Source organism: Hemitrygon akajei, chromosome 20 (genome assembly GCF_048418815.1).
Source record: "Hemitrygon akajei chromosome 20, sHemAka1.3, whole genome shotgun sequence".
NCBI classification, from domain to species: domain Eukaryota; kingdom Metazoa; phylum Chordata; class Chondrichthyes; order Myliobatiformes; family Dasyatidae; genus Hemitrygon; species Hemitrygon akajei.
Genome location: NC_133143.1, coordinates 72,526,011 through 72,547,002, shown reverse-complemented (window position 1 = coordinate 72,547,002; position 20,992 = coordinate 72,526,011). Strand labels below are relative to the sequence as shown.

Genomic DNA, 20,992 nt, shown 5'->3' with positions numbered 1-20,992 from the left:
CGCACTTCTACCGTCCTGACACTGCGCAGCTTGTCAAGGCCACCCGCCCTTTTGAGCGACTGAGTATTGACTTTAAGGGCCCCCTTCCCTCCACCGACCGCAATGTCTACTTTCTCAGTATTATTGACGAGTACTCGCGATTCCCCTTTGCCGTTCCCTGCCCCGACACTACTACCACGTCGGTCATCAAAGTCCTGCGCCAGCTCTTCACACTGTTCGGATATCCCTGCTATGTCCACAGTGATAGAGGGTCCTCCTTTATGAGTGACGAGTTGCGCCGGTTCCTGCTTGCTAGGGGCATAGCTACTAGTCGCACCACGAGTTATAATCCCCGGGGGAATGGCCAGGTGGAGAGGGAGAATGCCACGGTGTGGAAGGCCATACTTTTAGCCCTTAAGTCACGAGGGTTGCCGGTCTCCCGATGGCAGGAGGTCCTCCCTGAGGCACTCCACTCTATCCGCTCCCTGTTGTGTACGTCCACTAATGCCACCCCTCACGAACGCTTATTCTCTTTTCCCAGGAAGTCTGTCACTGGGACCACCCTGCCAGTTTGGCTGACGTCCCCGGGGCCAGTGCTGCTGCGTAAACATGCGAGGAGTAATAAGTACTCACCACTGGTCGAGAAGGTTCACCTCCTGCATGCTAATCCCCAGTATGCCTACGTGGTCTTGCCTGATGGGCGGGAGGACACGGTCTCTGTCCGCGACCTGGCGCCCGCCGGAGCAGCAGACCACTACCCCGAGCACTCCACGGTAACTTTGCACCCTGTACCCGAAGTGACTCCGCGCGCACCGTGCCCCACACAGACTCCGTATGCGTCTGTTCCAGGGCCCTCGCTCACACGCGAGGGATCCCTGACACCTCCTGTTGGGACAGAATTAACCCACTCTCCGCCTTCGGAGCACACACCACCTCCGGCACCTGTGCCGTCATCACCTCCGGCTCCTGTGCAATTGCAGCTGGAGCTCCGTAGATCGCAGCGAACGATTCGACCACCTGATCGACTTAACCTGTAAATATACTTGGGAATTTTTTTTAAACAAAGGAGGGGTGAATGTGGTGAACTAGATATACCTGTCTGACTGCTCCTGTGGCTCCTCCCAAGACCCTGCTGACTACCCCTGTGGCTCCTCCCACAGACCCCTGTATAAAGGCGACTGTGGCCTGCTGCTCTCCCTCATTTCCCCAGGATGTAGTGTTGTTCTTCAGTCAATAAAAGCCGATATCTCACTTCCTAAGTCTCGGCGTGAGTTATTGATGGTGCATCACTCTGGGTCTGTACTCGCTGGAATTTAGAAGGATGAGGGGGGATCTCATTCAAACCTTTTGATCGTTGAAAGGCCCAGACAGAGTAGATGTGGAAAGGATGTTTGCCATGGTGGGGGAGTCTAGGACAAGAAAGCACAGACTCACTATAGAGGGGCGTCCATTTAAAACAGAGATACAGAGAAATTTCTTTAGCCAGAAGGTGGCGAATTTGTGGAATTTGTTACCACAGGCAGCTGTGGAGACCAAGTCTTTACAAATATTTAAGGCAGAGGTTGATAGATTCTTGACTGTTCAAGGCATGAAGGGATATGGTGAGAAGGCAGGATATTGGGGCTGAGAGGAATAATGGATCAGCTACGATGAAATGGCAGAGATGAGTCAAAGGACCAAATGGCCTAATTCTGCTCCGATATTTTATGATCTTATAATTTAAATGCAGTATCAAAATTCCATGAAACTAAACTCCACCAACATTTGCTAGTTTCTATTGCTCAAAATGATTAATATTATACAACCACCAATTTGATGTGAACTCTATAACAGTATACTTTGTAGTTCCTGGAATGCAAATTAGTAATGTTTCTGGCTACCAAGCAATCTAGAGGTTACAGCAGAATGACTGAAAGTGGCACATTTTAATCTCGGGTTTCACAGAGGGCAGCAATGCATGCATGCCGTATCTGGTTTCACACAGGACAGTAATGCATGCAGTACCAGGTTTCATAGAGCACAGGAATGCATCCTGCTGCAGCCTGAGAAAGTGGCATGACAAAGGCAAAGTAGATGGTTTTTAGGATTCAGAACTCGAGTATTCCTGTATTTTCAAATTAGCATATTTCTACACCGAGTCAACAGAAATGTCCATCTTTATTTTTGCAAATCTTCCCCTACAGAACTGAGTCCCTTAAAACTTATGGGAAGAGAACCAAATTTTCTTCCCCGCCCACCTCTCCCTCCACTTAACCTGCCACGAGGTAAACCACTGTGGAAACTGGAAGAAGCTACCTGACTCTACTGAGAGTCCAATGAAAAGCATATTCACAGAAACTTACCATTTATCATTCAGTATTTTTGAAACTTGTTTGACTGTGTGTGACAAAAATAGTTAAATGCTGGCAAATGCAAAACCAGCAAATAGCAGACCATTACTTCTACTGAAGCTCATTTTAATACAAGCGAGAAAATCTGATTTCAATCATAACCTCAAAGTTACATTTAGCAGAATTTCAAAATGTTAAAGATCAGTTATTGCATATTTGATTAACAAAGATGGCAGCACATTCAGACACAATTCGCTCTCGGGGCTAACAAAAGGTGTCTATCTTTTTTAAACGTCTTTTACAATCACAAGACAATGGTGGGCATGAAGCACGTAAAGTATTGCAGGTCAATCCCATCAGCAAGCTGTTCGTTGGTGGAGGAGCTGGATTTAGTATGGACTGTATTAGTGCCTGCTATGGGAAGGCATTGAAGGCATTGGAGTCAGTGCTCGTAAGTGGTGGGCAGTCCAACAGCGATTGATTGTCTTGGACATTTCTCTTGCGATTGCAAAATCTTATCAGACACTGATAATGTAAAACACAGCAAGTCCATTTCCCTTGTTTATTGTTGAGGCAGACGGCAGGGGAGCTACTTGGTTTTAGCAAGAACTAGGCCTCAAGCCACAAACATGCCTGTTGAGGCAGTACAGAAGAGGAGATGCTGGAGGCAGTGTAGTGCTTCTTCCATGCTGGATTAGGGGCTGGCCGTTTCTGGCAATGCTGCCCTCCAGTATTCACTTAATGGATTGAGTGCATGGACTGGACTGTTGAGAACTGCTTGATCTTGTCAGTAACACCCATGCACCATCTATTTACAGGACATCTTTATCAGAGACTTGGGTTTTTTTTTGATTGACTATGTTTACTTGGTATCTTATATGTGCTATTTGTGCCTAATGCACAATGCTGGACATTAAGCACTTAATGTACTGGAGGTCTATCCCATCAGCAAACCACCCATAGTATTTTTGTAGCTCTTCGCCCTTTTTGTAGCCAGACAAGCATATAGCAATAGTGGCTTCAGTTTTCATTTGAAGTAATACAACCAACAATCAGATTGGAATAGGGCTTTCTGATATGAAGTGTAAAGTCCACAGTTTAACTGTGTTCCATGTATTTTGGGTGGGCTTCGCTAATGATTTCCATTACTGTCAGAGTTCTAGATTTAATGATGCAATTTGATCTCAGGAAAACAGTGAGTTAACACACAAGAGACGTTACCTGACCTGCTGAGTTCCTCCAGAATTTTAAATGTGTTGATCTAGTTAATGAGCAAACAGTTTATTTACCTTTAGTGTTATTAATTGTAGGGATGGGTTTTGAAGTACTTACAGATCCATCACATCATTTCAAATACATTCTTAATTGGAGGAGATTGAAATCAAAACATGTACCACACAATTTCACAGAAAATGGCTAGAAAAACTTGTAACTGTCAGATTATGCTTTCAATTTTTATCTTGCACAAGCACGCAGCCTCTGCTCAAAAAGGGACCTTAAGTATCAGGGAATGTTTTTACATGCAATCTTGCCATGCATCAATTATTAATGCAATTTCCTTTTTAAACTTCCTGCATTAACATTTGTATTAACATTACACTGAGTAAAAATTTAAAGATTTAGCAAGTCAAAAAGGAACTGCAACAGAATAAGTGGGTGTACAAATATTTAAAATCAGAACAAAAAATATAAAGTAAAAATCTGCTCTTGTTCATATTCTTCTTTCTTAGCTATGTTCATTTAAAATAACTATTCTCCTTTTTGAATAGCGGTAGTTCTATACAGGTAGTCCCCGCGTTACGAACGTCCGACCTACGGACAACTCGTACTTACGAACCAAGGAAGGAGAACACTGTCCGCCATTTTACGTCAGATCGCGATGCCATCCGCCATTTTGTCATTGCCTTTGACACTGTGTTGAGTGTTTAACTTTGTATTTGGCTTAAATTTTTCTTAGTAAGATTCACCCTGACCCCACTCCCCTGTTCCGGTTGGCTGGTGGCGCAGTGAGATCAGTGCCGGGCTCAAGAATGGAGGTTCCTGAGTTCGATGCAGTGACAGACCGCTCCTGTGCCGGGTTGATGTCAATCCAGTGACTCCTGTACCATCCGTGCCGGGTTGATGTCGAGCTCACAACTTGACCTCATAAAAAAAAACACTGCCACCTCCAGTTTAAATTCCCACGTGGAATATTGTAGAGGATCAAATACCCAAATCTAGCACAGCCCCCACTTATCCCATTTAGCCTGTCTCAGTGCGATGGTCCTTAGGACCAAGCAAACCTCGGGACCCACTGCCTGCAGTGTTTCTGTTCCATTGACGGGAAGCGATCGTGATTGAAAATAAATTGGAAATAATAAAGCGTTTGGAAAGAGGTGAAACGCCATCGGTCATTGGAAAAGCGTTAGGCTACAGATGGTCAAAGATCAGAACAAGTTTAAAGGATAACGGATAAAGTGAGAATAATGGAGCACATGAAAGGCCCTGCCCCGATGAAAGCTACAATTATTACTAAGCAATGCAGTGGTTAATTATTGGAATACATACGTTTCTTAAGTGTTTTATATGCATAGAAAGGTAAAATCTATACTATATACTAAGACAAACGTTTGACTGACGCTAAATAATACCGGATGTACTTGTTCCGACTTATGTACAAATCGAACTTAAAGACGAACTCAGGAACGGAACTCGTACATAACCCGGTGACTTGCCTGTATATATTTGATTAAAATGCATTAAACTGTATCTATTTTCAGCATTAAATTAAGAAAGATAACGTAAATGAAATTATTTGTCCTTTTGTTATGACCATGTAAAGATGCAATTTCAGCAGCCAACAGTATCCAGAATGTCCACAAAATGCTAGTGGAACGCAGCAGGCCAGGCAGCATCAGGGTCCTGACAAAGGGTCTTGGCCCGAAACGTCGACAGTGCTTCTCCCTATAGATGCTGCCTGGCCTGCTGCGTTCCACCAGCATTTTGTGTGTGCTGCTTGAATTTCCAGCATCTGCAGGTTTCCTCGTGTTTGCTTTTCAGTATCCAAAATCTTCACAAGTAACAAACCTAGATACAATCAAAATTACCACAAATCAGAAATGATGTTAAAATTTCTTACTTTTGAACTTTGTGTAAACGTCAGCACATTTTGCTGTTAAGTTCCATCAAATTTCCTGTGCAAATCTAAAAGTTCCAAACTTGCCAGCCAAAAATTCCCTGACTGCATAACTAAAATGTAATGATTCCTCAGCAGTTATATTGCAGGAAAACCACCAGCTAAACTCATAAAGGAGAATGAGGCAGTCATAGAAGAGACCTACAGAGAGGTAGTCACACCTAGGCTGCCAGAAGCAGGTCGTTGGGTGACAGTCCGAGGGAGGGAAGCGAAGGAGAGTAGACAGGTAGTGCAGAGCACCCCTGTAGCCATTCCCCTGAATAATAAGTTTACCATCCTGGATACTGTTGGCGAGGACGACTGACCAGGTGTGAACCACGGTGGCAGGGCCTCTGGCACTAAGTCTGACCCTGTGGTGCAGAAGGACGGGACAGAGAAGAGGAGAGCTGTCATCATTGGAGACTCTATAGTCAGGGGAGCAGACAGGAGATTTTGTGGACGTGACAAGGACACGCGCATGGTTTGTTGCCTTCCGGGTGCCAGGGTCCGGGATGTCTCTGACTGGGTGCGTGACATCCCACTACAAGAGGGAAAGCAACCAGAAGTCGTGATACATCTTGGTACCAACGACATAGGCAGGAAGAGGGATGAGGTCCTGAAGTGTAAGTTTCGGGAACTAGGCTGAAGAACAGGACCTCAAGGGTGGCGTTCTCAGGATCGCTGCCAGTGCTGCGTGATAGTGATGGTAAGAATTGGAGGAGATGGCAGTTGAATGCGTGGCTGAAGAGTTGGTGCAGGGGGCAGTGTTTTAGACTTTTGGATCATTAGGATCTCTTCTGGGGAAGGTGGGACCTGTACAGATTGGATGGGTTGCACCTGAACTCGAGGGGGAGCAATATCCTTGCAGGTAGGTTTGCTAGCATGGTTCGGGAGTGTTTAAACTAATTTGCAAGGGGGATGGGATCCGGAGCGATAGAGCAGTGAAAGAAGTGCATGGAGTAAAGCCAGATCTAACATATAGAGAGGCTTTGAGGAAAGAGCAGCAGAATAAAGGGTATAAAGGTAGTACGGTAGAAGGGATAAAGTGTGTGTACTTCAATGCAAGAAGCATCAGGAACAAAGGTGATGAACTGAGAGCTTGGATACATACATGGAATTATGATGTAGTGGCCATTACAGAGACTTGGCTAGCACCAGGGGAGGAATGGATTCTCAATATTCCTGGATTTCAGTGCTTTAAAAGGGATAGAGAGGGGGGAAAAGGGGAGGAGGGGTGGCATTACTGGTCAGGGATACTATTACAGCTACAGAAAAGAAGGGTAATGTAGCAGGATCCTCTTTTGAGTTAGTATGGGTGGAAGTCAGGAACAGGAAGGGAGCAGTTACTCTAATGGGGGTATTCTACAGCCCCCTGGTAGCAGCAGAGATACCGAGGAGCAGATTGGGAAGGTGCAAAAATAACAGGGTTGTTATCATGGGTGACTTTAACTTCCCTAATATTGATTGGCATTTGATTAGTTCCAAGGGTTCAGATGAGGCAGAGTTTGTTAAGTGTGTCCAGAACGGATTCCTGTCACAGTATGTTGACAGGCTGACTAGGGAGAATATAACCATATAACAATCACAGCACGGAAACAGGCCATTCCGGCCCTCCTAGTCCGTGCCGAACTCTTAATCTCACCTAGTCCCACCTACCCGCACTCAGCCCATAACCCTCCACTCCTTTCCTGTCCATATACCTATCCAATTTTACCTTAAATGACACAACTGAACTGGCCTCTACTATTTCTACAGGAAGCTCATTCCACACAGCTATCACTCTCTGAGTAAAGAAATACCCCCTTGTGTTTCCCTTAAACTTTTGCCCCCTAACTCTCAAATCATGTCCTCTCGTTTGAATCTCCCCTACTCTCAATGGAAACAGCCTATTCACGTCAACTCTATCTATCCCTCTCAAAATTTTAAATACCTCGATCAAATCCCCCATCAACCTTCTACGCTCCAATGAATAGAGACCTAACTTGTTCAACCTTTCTCTGTAACTTAAGTGCTGAAACCCAGGTAACATCCTAGTAAATCGTCTCTGCACTCTCTCTAATTTATTGATATCTTTCCTATAATTTGGTGACCAGAACTGTACACAATATTCCAAATTTGGCCTTACCAATGCCTTGTACAATTTTAACATTACAATGCCATACTAGATCCAGTATTAGGTAACGAACCGGGTCAAGTCACAGATCTGTCAGTGGGTGAGCATCTGGGGGACAGTGATCACTGCTCCCTGGCCTTTAGCATTATCATGGAAAAGGTTAGAATCAGAGAGGACAGGAAAATTTTTAATTCGGGAAGGGCAAATTATGAGGCTATAAGGCTAGAACTTGCGGGTGTGAATTGGGATGATGTTTTTGCAGGGAAATGTACTATGGACATGTGGTCGATGTTTAAGGATCTCTTGCAGGATGTTAGGGATAAATCTGTCTCAGTGAGGAAGATAAAGAATGGTAGGGTGAAGGAACCATGGGTGACAAGTAAGGTGGAAAATCTAGTCAGGTGGAAGGAGGCAGCATACATGAGGTTTAGGAAGCAAGGATCAGATGGGTCTATTGAGGAATATAGGGTAGCAAGAAAGCAGCTTAAGAAGGGGCTGAGAAGAGCAAGAAGGGAGCATGAGAAGGCCTTGGCGAGTAGGGTAAAGGAAAATCCCAAGGCATTCTTCAATTATGTGAAGAACAAAAGGATGACAGGAGTGAAGGTAGGACAGATTAGAGAAAAAAGTGGGAAGATGTGCCTGGAGGCTGTGGAAGTGAGCGAGGTCCTCAATGAATACTCCTCTTCGGTATTTACCAATGAAAGGGAACTTGAGGAAGGTGAGGACAATATGAGTGAGGTTGACGTTCTGGAGCATGTTGGTATTAAGGGAGAGGAGGTGTTGGCATTGTTAAAATACATTAGGATGGATAAGTCCCTGGCACCTGACGGAATATTCCCCAGGCTGCTCCACGAGGCGAGGGAAGAGATTGCTGAGCCTCTGGCTAGGATCTTTATGTCCTCGTTGTCCACGGGAATGGTACTGGAGGATTGGAGGGAGGCGAATGTTTTCCCCTTGTTCAAAAAAGGTAGTAGGGATAGTCCGGGTGATTACGTCTGTGGTGGGAAAGCTGTTGGAAAAGATTCTTAGAGATAGGATCTATGGGCATTTAGAGAATCATGGTCTGATCAGGGACAGTCAGCATGGCTTTGTGAAGGGCAGATTGTGTCTAACAAGCCTGATAAGAGTTCTTTGAGGTGGTGACCAGGCATAAAGATGTGGGTAGTGCAGTGGATGTGATCTACATGGATTTTAGTAAGGCATTTGACAAGGTTCCACACCATAGGTTTATTCAGAAAGTCAGAAGGCATGGGATCCAGGGAAGTTTGGCCAGGTGGATTCAGAATTGGCTTGCATGCAGAAGGCAGAGGGTTGTGGTGGAGGGAGTATATTCAGATTGGAGGGCTGTGACTAGTGGTGTCCCACAAGGATCTGTTCTGGGACCTCTACTTTTTGTGATTTTTATTAACCTGGATGTGGGAGTAGAAGAGTGGGTTGGCAAGTTTGCAGACTACTCAAAGGTTGGTGGTGTCGTAGATAATGTAGAGGATTGTCGAAGATTGCAGAGAGACATTGATAGGATGCAGAAGTGGGCTGAGAAGTGGCAGATGGAGTTCAACCTGGAGAAGTGTGAGGTGGTACACTTTGGAAGGACAAACTCCAAGGCAGAGTATAAAGTAAATGGCAGGACACTTGGTAGCGTGGAGGAGCAGAGGGATCTGGGGGTACATGTCCACAGATCCCTGAAAGTTGCTTCACAGGTAGATAGGGTAGTTAAGAAAGCTTATGGGGTGTTAGCTTTCATAAGTCGAGGGACAGAGTTTAAGAGACGCAATATAATGATGCAGCTCTATAAAACTCTGGTTAGGCCACACTTGGAGTACTGTGTCCAGTTCTGGTCACCTCACTATAGGAAGGATGTGGAAGCATTGGAAAGGGTACAGAGGAGATTTACCAGGATGCTGCCTGGTTTAGAGAGTATGGAGTATGATCAGAGATTAAGGGAGCTAGGGCTTTACTCTTTGGAGAGAAGGAGGATGAGAGGAGACATGATAGAGGTGTACAAGATATTAAAAGGAATAGACAGAGTGGACAGCTAGCACCTCTTCCCCAGGGCACCACTGCTCAGTACAAGAGGACATGGTTTTAAGGTAAGGGGAGGGAAGTTCAAGGGGGATATTAGAGGAAGGTTTTTCACACAGAGAGTGGTTGGTGCGTGGAATGCACTGCCTGAGTCAGTGGTAGAGGCAGATACACTAGTGAAGTTTAAGAGACTACTGGACAGGTATATGGAAGAATTTAAGGTGGGGGGTTATATGGGAGGTAGGGTTTGAGGGTCGGCACAACATTGTGGGCCAAAGGGCCTGTAATGTGCTGTACTATTCTATGTTCTAAACCTGGTGCTGGAAGACTGTTACTATTAATTTCAAAGAGGTAGATCTGAAAGATATATAGTCCTATTTTCCGCAAACGAAGAACTGGTTGTTATGGCAGGTAAGCTCAATATCCATTGAGATGACATTGAAAGTCCAAATTGCTTTGATCATTTTAGATATAATTCTGATGCGTTTGGAAAGCAAGGAGAGCAATTCTTTCTTACTTTTGCTCTGCACAATGCCCCCCTCCAGTGCCTGTTTCTGTACTGTGCATACATGCTAGGAGGGAAAGCAGTTTACAGGTTAAAGAGACTAATTCAGGCTAAGAGGTGAATTGCTAATTCATTCATTCCTTTATCTTAATGAATCAACTGAAGAACATTTTAGTTTCTAAGATTGGAACATACAAGAAAATGCCATTTAGTCCATCAAGTCTGCTCTGCCATTCAATCATGGCTGATCCTCTTTTCCCCTCCTCAGCCCCACACCTCTGCCTTCTCCCCATAACCTTTGACACCATTTCAAATCAAGAACCTGTCAAGCTCTGTCTTAAATACACCCAACAATCTGGCTTCCACAGCTGCCTGTAGTAATAAATTCCACAAATTCACCACCCTCTAGTTATAGAAATTTCTCTGTAGCTCTGTTTTAAATGGGTGCCTCTCTATCCTGAAGCTGTGACGTCTTGTCCTACACTCCCCCATCATGGGAAACATCTTTTCCACATCTACTTTGTCTAGGCATTTCAACATTTGAAAGGTTTCAATAAAATCCCACCTCGTGCTTCTAAATTCCAAAGTACAGATCCAGAGCCATCAAACGTTCCTCATGATAAGGTGGATGTAATAAAGCGATCGGAAAGAGATGAAATGCCATCGGTCATTGGAAAAGCGTTAGGCTACAGTCAGTCAATGATCGGAACAATTTTAATGGTGAATGTGAAAGGCCCTGCCCCGATGAAAGCTACAATAATTACTAAGCAACGCAGTGGTTAACTTATTGAAAAACATATGTTTCTTAAGTGTTTTATATGCATAGAAAGGTAAAATATGTACTATATACTAAGAAAAATGTTTTGACTAACTGACGCTAAATAATACCAGATGTACCTGTTCCGACTTCAAATCCGACTTAAAGACAGACTCAGGAATGGAACTCATTCATAACCTGGGGACTGCCTGTACTTTTAAGTCATTTCTAGATTACTTATAATACCTAACACAATGTAAATGCTATGTAAATTGTTGTTATACTGTATTGTTTAGGGAATAATGACAAGAAAAAATAGTCTGTACATGCTCAAGCAACGAGTGCTGGAGAGAGAACTTCCGGGTCTTCCCAATTCCTGCATGCAGAATCCGCGGATAAGGAGGGCCAACTGTATACAACATCCACTACATCCCCTTTATCTAACCAACTTGTAATCTCCTCAAGGAATTCCGACAGGTTCGTCAGGCAAGTTTTTCCTTTAAGGAAGCCATGCTGAATTTGTCCTATTTTGTCCTATGTCACCAAGTATTCAATAACCTCATCCTTAACAATTGATTCCAACATCTTCCCAACCACTGAGGTTGGGCTAATTGGTCTATAATTTCCTTTCTGCTGCCTTCCTCCTTTCTTAAAGAGTGAAGTGACATTTACAATCTTCCAGTCCTCTAGCACCAGGCCAGAGTCCAATGGTTTTTGAAAGACAATTACTAATGCCACCACAATCTCTACCGCTACCTCTTTCAGAACCCTAGGGTGCAGTTCATCTGGTCCGGGTGACTTTTGTACCCATAAGTCTTGGTAACTGCACTCATTTCTCTTCCCTCAACTCTTCAACATCTAGTGCACCTCTAGTGTCTTCCACAGAGAAGACTGATGCAAAATACATTTAGTTCATCCACCTCCTCTTTGTCCACCATCATTATTTCTCTGGCCCCTTTTTCTCGCAGTGCTATATCCATTCTCATCTCTCTTATTTTTTTAAATACTTAAAAAAGCTTTTATTATCCACTTTGATAATGTTTTCTAGCTTGCTTTCATATTTCATCTTTTTCTTCCTAATGATTCTTAAGTTGCTTTCTATGGGTTATTAAAAGCTTCCCAATCCTCCATTTTCCCACTAAATTTTGCTTGTTGTGTGCCCTCTTGTTTGCTTTCACATTAGTTTTGACTTCCCTTGTCAGCCATGGTTGTATTATTTTGCCATTTGAGTATTTCTTTGTTTTTGGAATATATTTATCCTACATCTTACTAACTTTTCCCAGAAACTCACATCATTGCTGCTCTGCTGACATCCCTGCCCACACCTCCTTCCAATTTAATTTGGCTAACTCCTCTCTCATGCCACTGTAATTTCCTATACTCCACTAAAATACTGCTAAGTCAGACTTACTTTCTCCTCATCAAATTTCAAGTTGAACTCAATCATTTTGATTGTACCGTGGAGAACATTCTGACAGGCTGCATCACTGTCTGGTATGGAAGGACTTACTGCACAGGACCGAAAGAAGCTGCAGAAGGTTGTAAATCTAGTCAGCTCCACCTTGGGAGCCTACAAAGTACCCAGGACATCTTCAGGGAGCGGTGTCTCAGAAAGGCAGCGTCCATTATTAAGGACCCCCAGCACCCAGGGCATGCCTTTTTCTCACTGTTACCATCGGGGAGGAGATACAGAAGCCTGAAGGCACACACTCAGCGATTCAGGAACAGCTTCTTCCTTTCTGCCATCCAATTCCTAAATGGACATTGAAGCTGTGGATACTAGTTTGCTTTATTTTAAATATACAGTATTTCTGTTTTTTGCACATTTTTAAAAATCTATTCAATACACATAATTGATTTACTTGTTTATTATGTTTCATTTTATTTATTATTTTTTCTCTCTCTGGTAGATTATGTATTGTATTGAACTGCTGCTGCTAAGTTAACAAATTTCATGTCATGTGCCACTGATAAGAAACCTGATTCTGATCACTGTCTCCCAAAGGTTCCTTCACCTTAAGCTCCCTAATTCTGTAATCGCTTCTAGTTTATCGCATAACAGCAAGCCAGTACAGTGATCCCATAGTAAACTCAATGACAAACTGCTCTAAAAAGCTGTCTTATAGGCATTCAACAAATTCACTCTTGAGATCCATTACCAACCTGATTTTCCCAATCTGCATGTTAAAATATCCCATGACTATCATAACATTACCCTATTGTCATGCCTTTCTATTCTCGTTGTAATTTGTAGTCCACATCTCCTAGCTACTGTTTGGAGGGCTGTATATAACTGCCATCAGGATCCTTTTGCCCTTGCAGTTTCTTAATTCAACCCTCAAGGATTCAACATCTTCCAATCCAGTGTCTTAACTTCCTAATGATTTGATGCCATTCTTTACCAGCAGAGCCACACCACTCCCTCTGCCGACCATCCAATCCATCCAATACAATAGGTAATTTTGGACATTCTGCTCCCAATTACAACCATCCTTCAGCCACAATTCAGTGATGGCCACTGCATCATACCCAACAATCTGTAAAAGTGAAGTAAGAAAATACACCTTATTTCTTATACTCCGTGCATTGAGATATAACACTTCAAGTACTGTATTTACTACCCTTTTTGATTCTGCACCCCTAATGCACTGATATTTTGCCATTTGTGTATTTATTTGCTGGCTGCATTTAGCCTGTCCTTCCTTACAGTCTGACTGCATGCAATCTCTATCTTTGTTTTTTTAAACCATCCATCCTATCCCGATTCCTTTCACTTCTGTTTTCACTTCAGCTCTGTTTCCGTGTTCCTTTTAAACACAGCAGGGCCTTGATTCTGCATTCCCTTAAACTCACTACATTGTTTTTCATGGGCCTTTTAAGCTCTGGAATCACTGTAATACATCATACTGCTGCATAACATATAAAAAAGTTAAATAAAAGTGCTTGAGGGTATTATTTGAGAAATATCTAGTAGTCATGCAAGTCTTCCAGTCTAGCATCGCCAAACATCCTGAGGATGCCAGATTTTTGGAGTTCTACCATAGCTAATTTATTCTAAATTTATCACTTGCGTTATTTTTAAGTGGAAAAGTTTGAAATGCAATCAAGCAGCTGTATCATTAAACTATTTTAAGGAAGGGGTATCCTTATTCAGTAATGACATAAAACGTTTCCCATTATGGTTTGAAAATCAGATGTAGCATGTTCAGTGCTTCAAACATTCAATGAGTCACTAAAAAGAAATGTTGCACTCAAAATGAGTATCTCCAAAATGTTAATAATTGTTCATGCTTGCTTTCAAGAATGGTAGCAATTAGGCTGCTAGAAGATAACTAATCACTCAATCCATGAGTGAACAGGTAATTTCCTACTCCTAAAGTATATTGTTTAATTCAGTGTATCTCTTTCTTCCAGTCCACTTGTGCCATCTGTCAATACTAAAGAATCAAGTAAGAACTATTTCTGATGTTAATTACCCTGAATTCATACTATTAAATATCAATGTATCAGGCACAGTTTATTCAATCTAGTTTGTAAAGTTAAACATATAACATTCAAAGTTAAACCTATCACATTTCAGTTCAAGAAAAATCACAGCTAGTGAGATAAACAACTATTGGAAAAGTGGGTTTAAACACCTTGCATTGAAAGGCTAACAAAATCCATGAAAATAAGCAATCCAGAAAAAGCAAGCAAAGCCAATTTTAAATAACTAACAACACTATTGCTCCAAATGTTTATCCAAAAATTCATTTAGCTGCTACCTTATTTTTACTTTAGTGAGCTAAAGCTAAGGATGTGAATTTCTTACGAATGAAAACAAGCAAAAGAACATACTATCAAACACAAAGGCATGGTGGCGCCTCTACCTTCTTAAACATTTTACAAAGATTTGGCATGCCATCTAAAACGTTGACAAACTTCTACAAATGCATGGTGGAGGGTATCCTAACTGGTTGAATCACTGTGAAAACACCAATGTCCTTGAATAGAAAATCCTACAAAAGATCATGGATGCAGCTCAGTCCATCACAGCCTTTCCCACCATTAAGCACATCTATAAGATGTACTGTCATAGGAAAGCAACATCCATCATCAAGGGCCCCCACCATCCAAGCCATACTTTTTACTTGCTGCTACCTTCAAGAAAGAGGTATAAGAGCCTTAGGTCCCACACCACACCAGGTTCCACAACAGTTATTACCCCTCAACCATCAGGCTCCTGAATCAGAGTGGATAACTTTATTCACCCCAACACTGAGGTCCCAACTGATTCCACAAACTTTCAAGGACTCTACAACACCTATTCTTAATATTATTACTTACTTATCTATTTCTACTTGGTTTTTCTTTTTTATTTGCAATATTTGTTCTCTTTTGTACATTGGTTGTTTGTCTATCTTTGTGTGTTTTTTAAAATCCTATTGTATTGAGGAATTCAAAGTTCAAAGTAAATTTATTAACAAAGTACGCATGTCACCAAATACTCCATCCACTGAGATGTATTTTCTTGCAGGCACTCACAGTAGAACAAAGAAATACAATAGAATCAGAGCAGAGGAGGTAGCATTGCTATGTTGGTAAAAAATGAAATCAAATCATTAGAAAGAAGTGACTTAGGGTCAGAAGATGGTGAATCATTGTGGATAGAGCTAAGGAACTGCAAGGGTAAAAAGTCCCTGATGGAAGTTATATACAGACTCCAAAACAGTAGTAAAGATATGGTCAAAAAATTACAATGGGAGATAGAAAATTCATGACAAAAGGGCAATGTTACAACAGTCATGGGGGATTTCAATATGCAGATAGATTGGGAAAATCAGGTTGCTGCTGGATTCCAAGAAGGAGAATTTCTAGAATCCTATGAGATGGCTTTTTAAGAGCAGCTCATGGTTGAGCCCGATAGAGGATCAGCTACTCTGGATTGGTTATTGTGCAATGAACCAGAATGGTTTAGAGAGCTTAAGTTAAAAGAACCCTTAAGGGCAAGTGATCATAAAATAATCGATTTCACATTGAAATTTTAGAAGGAGAGCTTAAATCAGATGTATCAGTATTATAGTGGAGTAAAGGGAATGAATCACAGAGGCTTGACAGAGGAGTTTTCCAGAACTGACTGGAAAAGAACACCAGCAGGGATAACAGCAGAGCAGCAATGGCTGGAATTTTTGGAAGCAATTTGCAAGGCACAAGATATATGCATCCCAAAGAGGAAGAAGTATTCACAAGGCAAGATGACACAAGTGTGGTTACCAAGAGAGTTAAAGCCAGCATAAAAGCCAAAGAGAAGGCACATAACAGAGAAAAAAATTAGTTGGAAGTTAGAGGATTGGGAAGATTTTAAAAACTAACAGAAGACAACTAAAAAAAAAGTCATTAAGAAAGTAAAGATGGATTGCAAAAGTAAGCTGACGAATAATATTAAAGAGAATACCAAAAGTTTCTTCAGATACATAAAGTGTAAAAGAGAGGTGGGTGTGAGTATCAGACCGCTGGAAAACGATGCTGGAGAAGTAGTAATGGGGGACAAGGAAATGGCTAACAAACTGAATAAATATTTTACATCAGTCTTCACTAAGGAAGACACCGGCAGTGTGGTGGAAGTTCTAGATGTCAGGGGTCGTGAAGTGTGTGATGTTACCATTACCAGGGAGAAGTTTCTTGAGAAACTGAAAGGTCTGAAGGTAGTTAAGTCTCCTGGACCAGAAAATGTACACCCCAGGATTCTGAAAGAAGTGGCTGAAGAAATCGTTGAGGCATTAGTAATGATCTTTCAAGAATCGCTAGATTCTGGAATGGTTCTGGAAAACTGGAATATTGCAAATGACACTCTACTCTTCAAGAAGGGGGAGACGCAAAAGAAAGGAAGTTATAGGCCAGTTAGTCTGACCTCTGTGGTTGGGAAGATGTTGGAATCGATTGTTAAAGATGTGGTTTTGAGATACTTGGAGGCATATGATAAAATAGGGCATAGTCAGCATGGTTTCCTCAAGGGAAAATCTTGCCTGATAAATCTATTGGAATTCTTTGAAGAAATAACAAGCAGGATAGACAAAGGAGATTCAATGGATGTTGTGTACTTGGAATTTCAGAAGGCCTTTGACAAGGTGCCACATGAGGTTGCTCAACAAGTTACGAGCCCATGCTATTACAGGAAGATTCTAGCATGGACAAAGCAGTGGCTGACTGGCAGGAGGCACTATGGGAATAAAGGGAGCCTTTTCTGACTGGCTGCCAGTGACTAATGGTGTTCCACAAGGTTCTGTTGGGACCGATTCTTTTTACATTATATGCCAACCACTTGGGTGATGGAATTGATGGTTTTGTTGCAAAGTCTGCAGAAGCTTTGGGGAAGTAGAGAGGCTACAGAAGGACTTAGATTTGAAGAATGGGCATAGAACTGGCAGTAGGAATCCAGTGTCAGGAAGTGTATGTTCATGCACTTTGGTAGAAGAAATAAAAGGGTTGACTATTTCCTAAATGGAGAGAAAATACAAAACTCTGAGGCTCAAAGGGACTTGGAGTCCCTGTGTAGGATTCCCCAAAGGTTAATTTGCAGGTTGAATCTGTGGTGAGGACAGCAAATGCGTGTTAGCATTCATTGCAAGTGGACTAGAATAGAAAAGCACGAGTGAAATGTTGACACTTTATAAAGGACTGATGAGGCCTTACTTGGTGAACTTACTGATGAACCTGATGAGCAGTTTTGGGTGCCTTACCTTAGAAATGATGTGCTGAAACTGGAAAGGTTTCAAAGGAGGTTCATAAAAATGATTCCAGGATTGAATGGCTTGTCATATGAACAGCAATTGATGGCTCTGGGCCTGTATTCATTGGAATTCAGAAGAATGAGGGGTGACTTAATTGAAATCTATAGAATGATGAAAGTGATTGATAGAGTAGATGTGGAGAGGATGTTTCCTATGGTGGGAGAGTCTAACACCAAAGCGTCCTTTTAGAACAAAAATGAGCAGGAATTCTTTTATCTGTGGAATTTGTTGCCATGGGCAGCAGTGGCGGTCAAGTCTTTATGTATATTTAAGGAGAAGATTGATAGATTCTTGATTGGTCAGGAGATTGGGGCTGAGGAAAAATGGATCAGCCATGATGAAATGGCGGAACAGACTCAATAGGCCAAATGGCCTAATTATGCTTCTATATCTTATGGTCTTAATCAATGCAAAACTACACACAAAGACTGATAAGCAACCAATGTATAAAATACAAACTTCATTTGCCCCCTCACTGAACTGATCCTATAACCTAATTCATGTTTTTGATACTTATTGTTTATTTATTTATTATCAGTATTTCATTTTTCTTTTCGTTTTGCAGTTTGTTGTCTTTTACACATTTGTTGTTTGTCTGTCCTGTTGGGTGCTGTCTTTCATTGATTCTATTATGTTTCTTAGATTTACTGTGTATGCTCGCAAGAAAATGAATCTTAGCATTGTACATGGTGGCACATGTACTTTTGATAATAACTTTACTTGGAATTGAAATAAATGCAAGAAATACTGTTTTGGAATTTTAACAAGTTCCACCCCCAACTTAATAAAGTAATTATATATAAGTCATTACATTTTTTTAAAATTTACATGTATTATGAGCAGTTTAAACACTTTCACTTTATTTAGGACAAACCAAAAATTGTAATAGAAGGGTGGACACATTCTGGAAGGGTTATATAATTCCAGGAGGGAATTCTGAACTCTATTTGTTAAATATTTAAGCAGCATCTTACACAACCTGCTGAAGAATCAGTAGATCACACAGCATTGATAGAAATGACAATGTTTTGAGGTGAGACCCTTCATCAGAATTGGAAAGGAAGTGGGGGGAGACACCAGAATAAGGTGGTGAGGAACGAGGACAGGCTAGCGGTGATCAGTGAAGCCTGACAGATGGGTGGGGGAGAAATGATGAAGAAAGAAGCTGGGAATTGATAAATGGAAAAGGTCGAAGAATCTGATTGGAGAGGAGAGCAGACCATGGGAGAAAGGGAAGGAGGAGAGGCAGGAGCAGGGGTGATAGGCAGGTGAGAAGAGGCAGAAGGGGACCACATTGGGGAATTGAAGATGAGTGAAGGAGATGGGAAAAAATTACCGGAAGTTGAAGAAATCAAAGTTCATGCCAGTAGGTTGGACACTACCCAGACAGAATCTGATTTGCTGCTCCCCTGCCAAGTGTGGCCTCATTGTGGCAGAAGAGGTCATGTTTGTGGATTAATAGGAATGGTGATTTGGAATTAAAATGGTTGGCCACCAGGAAATTCCACTTGATAAAACTGTCCCCAGATTTACATTGGCTCTCATCAATGTTGAGGAGGCTGCATTGGGAGCATTCAATACAGAAGACCCCAACAGATTCAAGGGTGAAGTGTTGCCTCACCTGGAAGGATTGTATGAGGCCCTGAGGGAGAAGGAGAATGGGTAGGTGTAGTATTTTTTGTCACTTGCAGGAATATGTGCCAGGAGGGAGATTAGAGGGACGGGACAAATGGACAAGGGTATCATGGAGGGAATAATCCCTGCAGCAATTTTGGTGGGGGGGGAAAGTAAAAACATGTTTGATGGTAGGAACCCATTGAAGATGACAGAAGTTACACCGAGTGATGTGTTCCATGAGGAGGCTCATGGGGTGGTAGATGAGGACAAGAGGAACTCTGTCCCTGTTAAGAATGGTGAGGACAAATTGGCAAATCATTGTCCAGATCTGCAATATTTAATCAAAAACAGTATTTTTACTACCTTTGCAGAGACATTTAAGGTGAGAGATGGCTTTGGGGCAAGTTTTGTTTTACACAAAGAGTGGTAGGTACCTGGAATGCACTGGCTGAGGTGATGGTAGAGGCAGATACATTAGGGACTTTTAACAGATGTTTAGATAGGCACATGGATGTGACGAAAATGGAAGGATATGGACATTGAGTAGGCATAACTCCTCTTCCTACTATAAAGTTTATGAGCAACAGTTGAATTTCAATATAATCAATATCTTGCACCTCTGGCTTTATCGATCCTGCCAGATACTGTGTTGGGTGACTTCATTTATTGCGAGGTTACATTACATCAAAGGACACGCAGACACAAGAATCAAAAGCAATAGATTCCCAAGCCTGTTCCGTCGTTTGACAGTTTCCGCCTGCGGAAACCACCTACCCCTAAGTTTCTTGATCGATCAGGACATCAAAGCTTATGGCCAGAAGGCAAGTGTATGAGGTTGAATGGGATCCGGAATCAGGCATGGTGGAATGGCGTAGATTCTATGGGCTGAATGGCCTAATTCTGCTCCTATGTCTAAGAATCTAACTTCCTACCGCGCCTACCCCATCACATTGTTTATTAAGAATCTCCTCTACTTGTGCCTTGCTCAGGGACGCTGCCTGAGCTATTGCTCGAGTTCGGCAGTTCTGGGCACTCACGGCCACCGAGTAAGGTCTCTGCCATCTGCGTTTCGATCCCCTCAAAACTTGACACAGCTCTTGCTTTTCTTCTCGGCGTGGGGTCGCCCAGGAAGCTCAGCCTCTCCGGCCGACAACAACTCTGCAGCCACACCACTCGATCACTCACAACTTCGGTGAAACAGCAACATGAAACCGCCAACAGCGAGCAACTCCCTCGGGGAAGAGGCAGCCCCCATCGCATCAGAGTGTCTGTCGCCTGCCCCTCCACAACCTTCAGCGCTGCTCCCTCAAACCCCGAACCCAATCCCGACACTGACACCACCACCACCCATCCAACTTGTTCAACGACTACTCACCTCCGCCCAGGCCGTGAGACACCTCCACCCTCCTCAGTCCGCCGGTAACCCGCAAACAGCCACTATCCCGCCGCCTCGGGCCGATCTTTCCTCACCCGCTCCCACCCAGCGCTCCGTCTGATCATTGGCAGCCGGAAACATCCAATCGCCTCGCGTCATTGGAGGGAGAAACCAATGGAGGAGTGACACGTCAAATGGGCGGTGCTAGCAGACCATCCATCATCCGAAGACAAGGGGCTGTACTGGTGAATGGGTTGGGATATCACGGTTGTGACCGGAGTGAGAGATATAACAGAGGGAGGGTAATAGGGGTGAGGGAGATCAGCGGAAGATGTTCGTGACGGTACAACACTATCGGTTTACTGATAGT

At 42.7% G+C, this 20,992-nt stretch overlaps 1 protein-coding gene across 2 annotated transcripts in view; it reads right to left on the bottom strand.

The window, feature by feature from the left end:
* Nucleotides 1–20,742, bottom strand: part of hycc1 (hyccin PI4KA lipid kinase complex subunit 1) — a 153,605-nt gene extending 132,863 nt beyond the window's left edge. The window contains exon 1 of one of the 2 annotated variants that reach the window (XM_073024619.1): nucleotides 20,623–20,742. The gene's annotated coding sequence lies outside the window, so the exon portion shown is untranslated. The remainder of the gene's footprint in view (nucleotides 1–20,622) is intronic. The other variant, XM_073024620.1, reaches the window with a different exon arrangement.
* Between the last annotated feature and the right edge of the window lie 250 nt (nucleotides 20,743–20,992).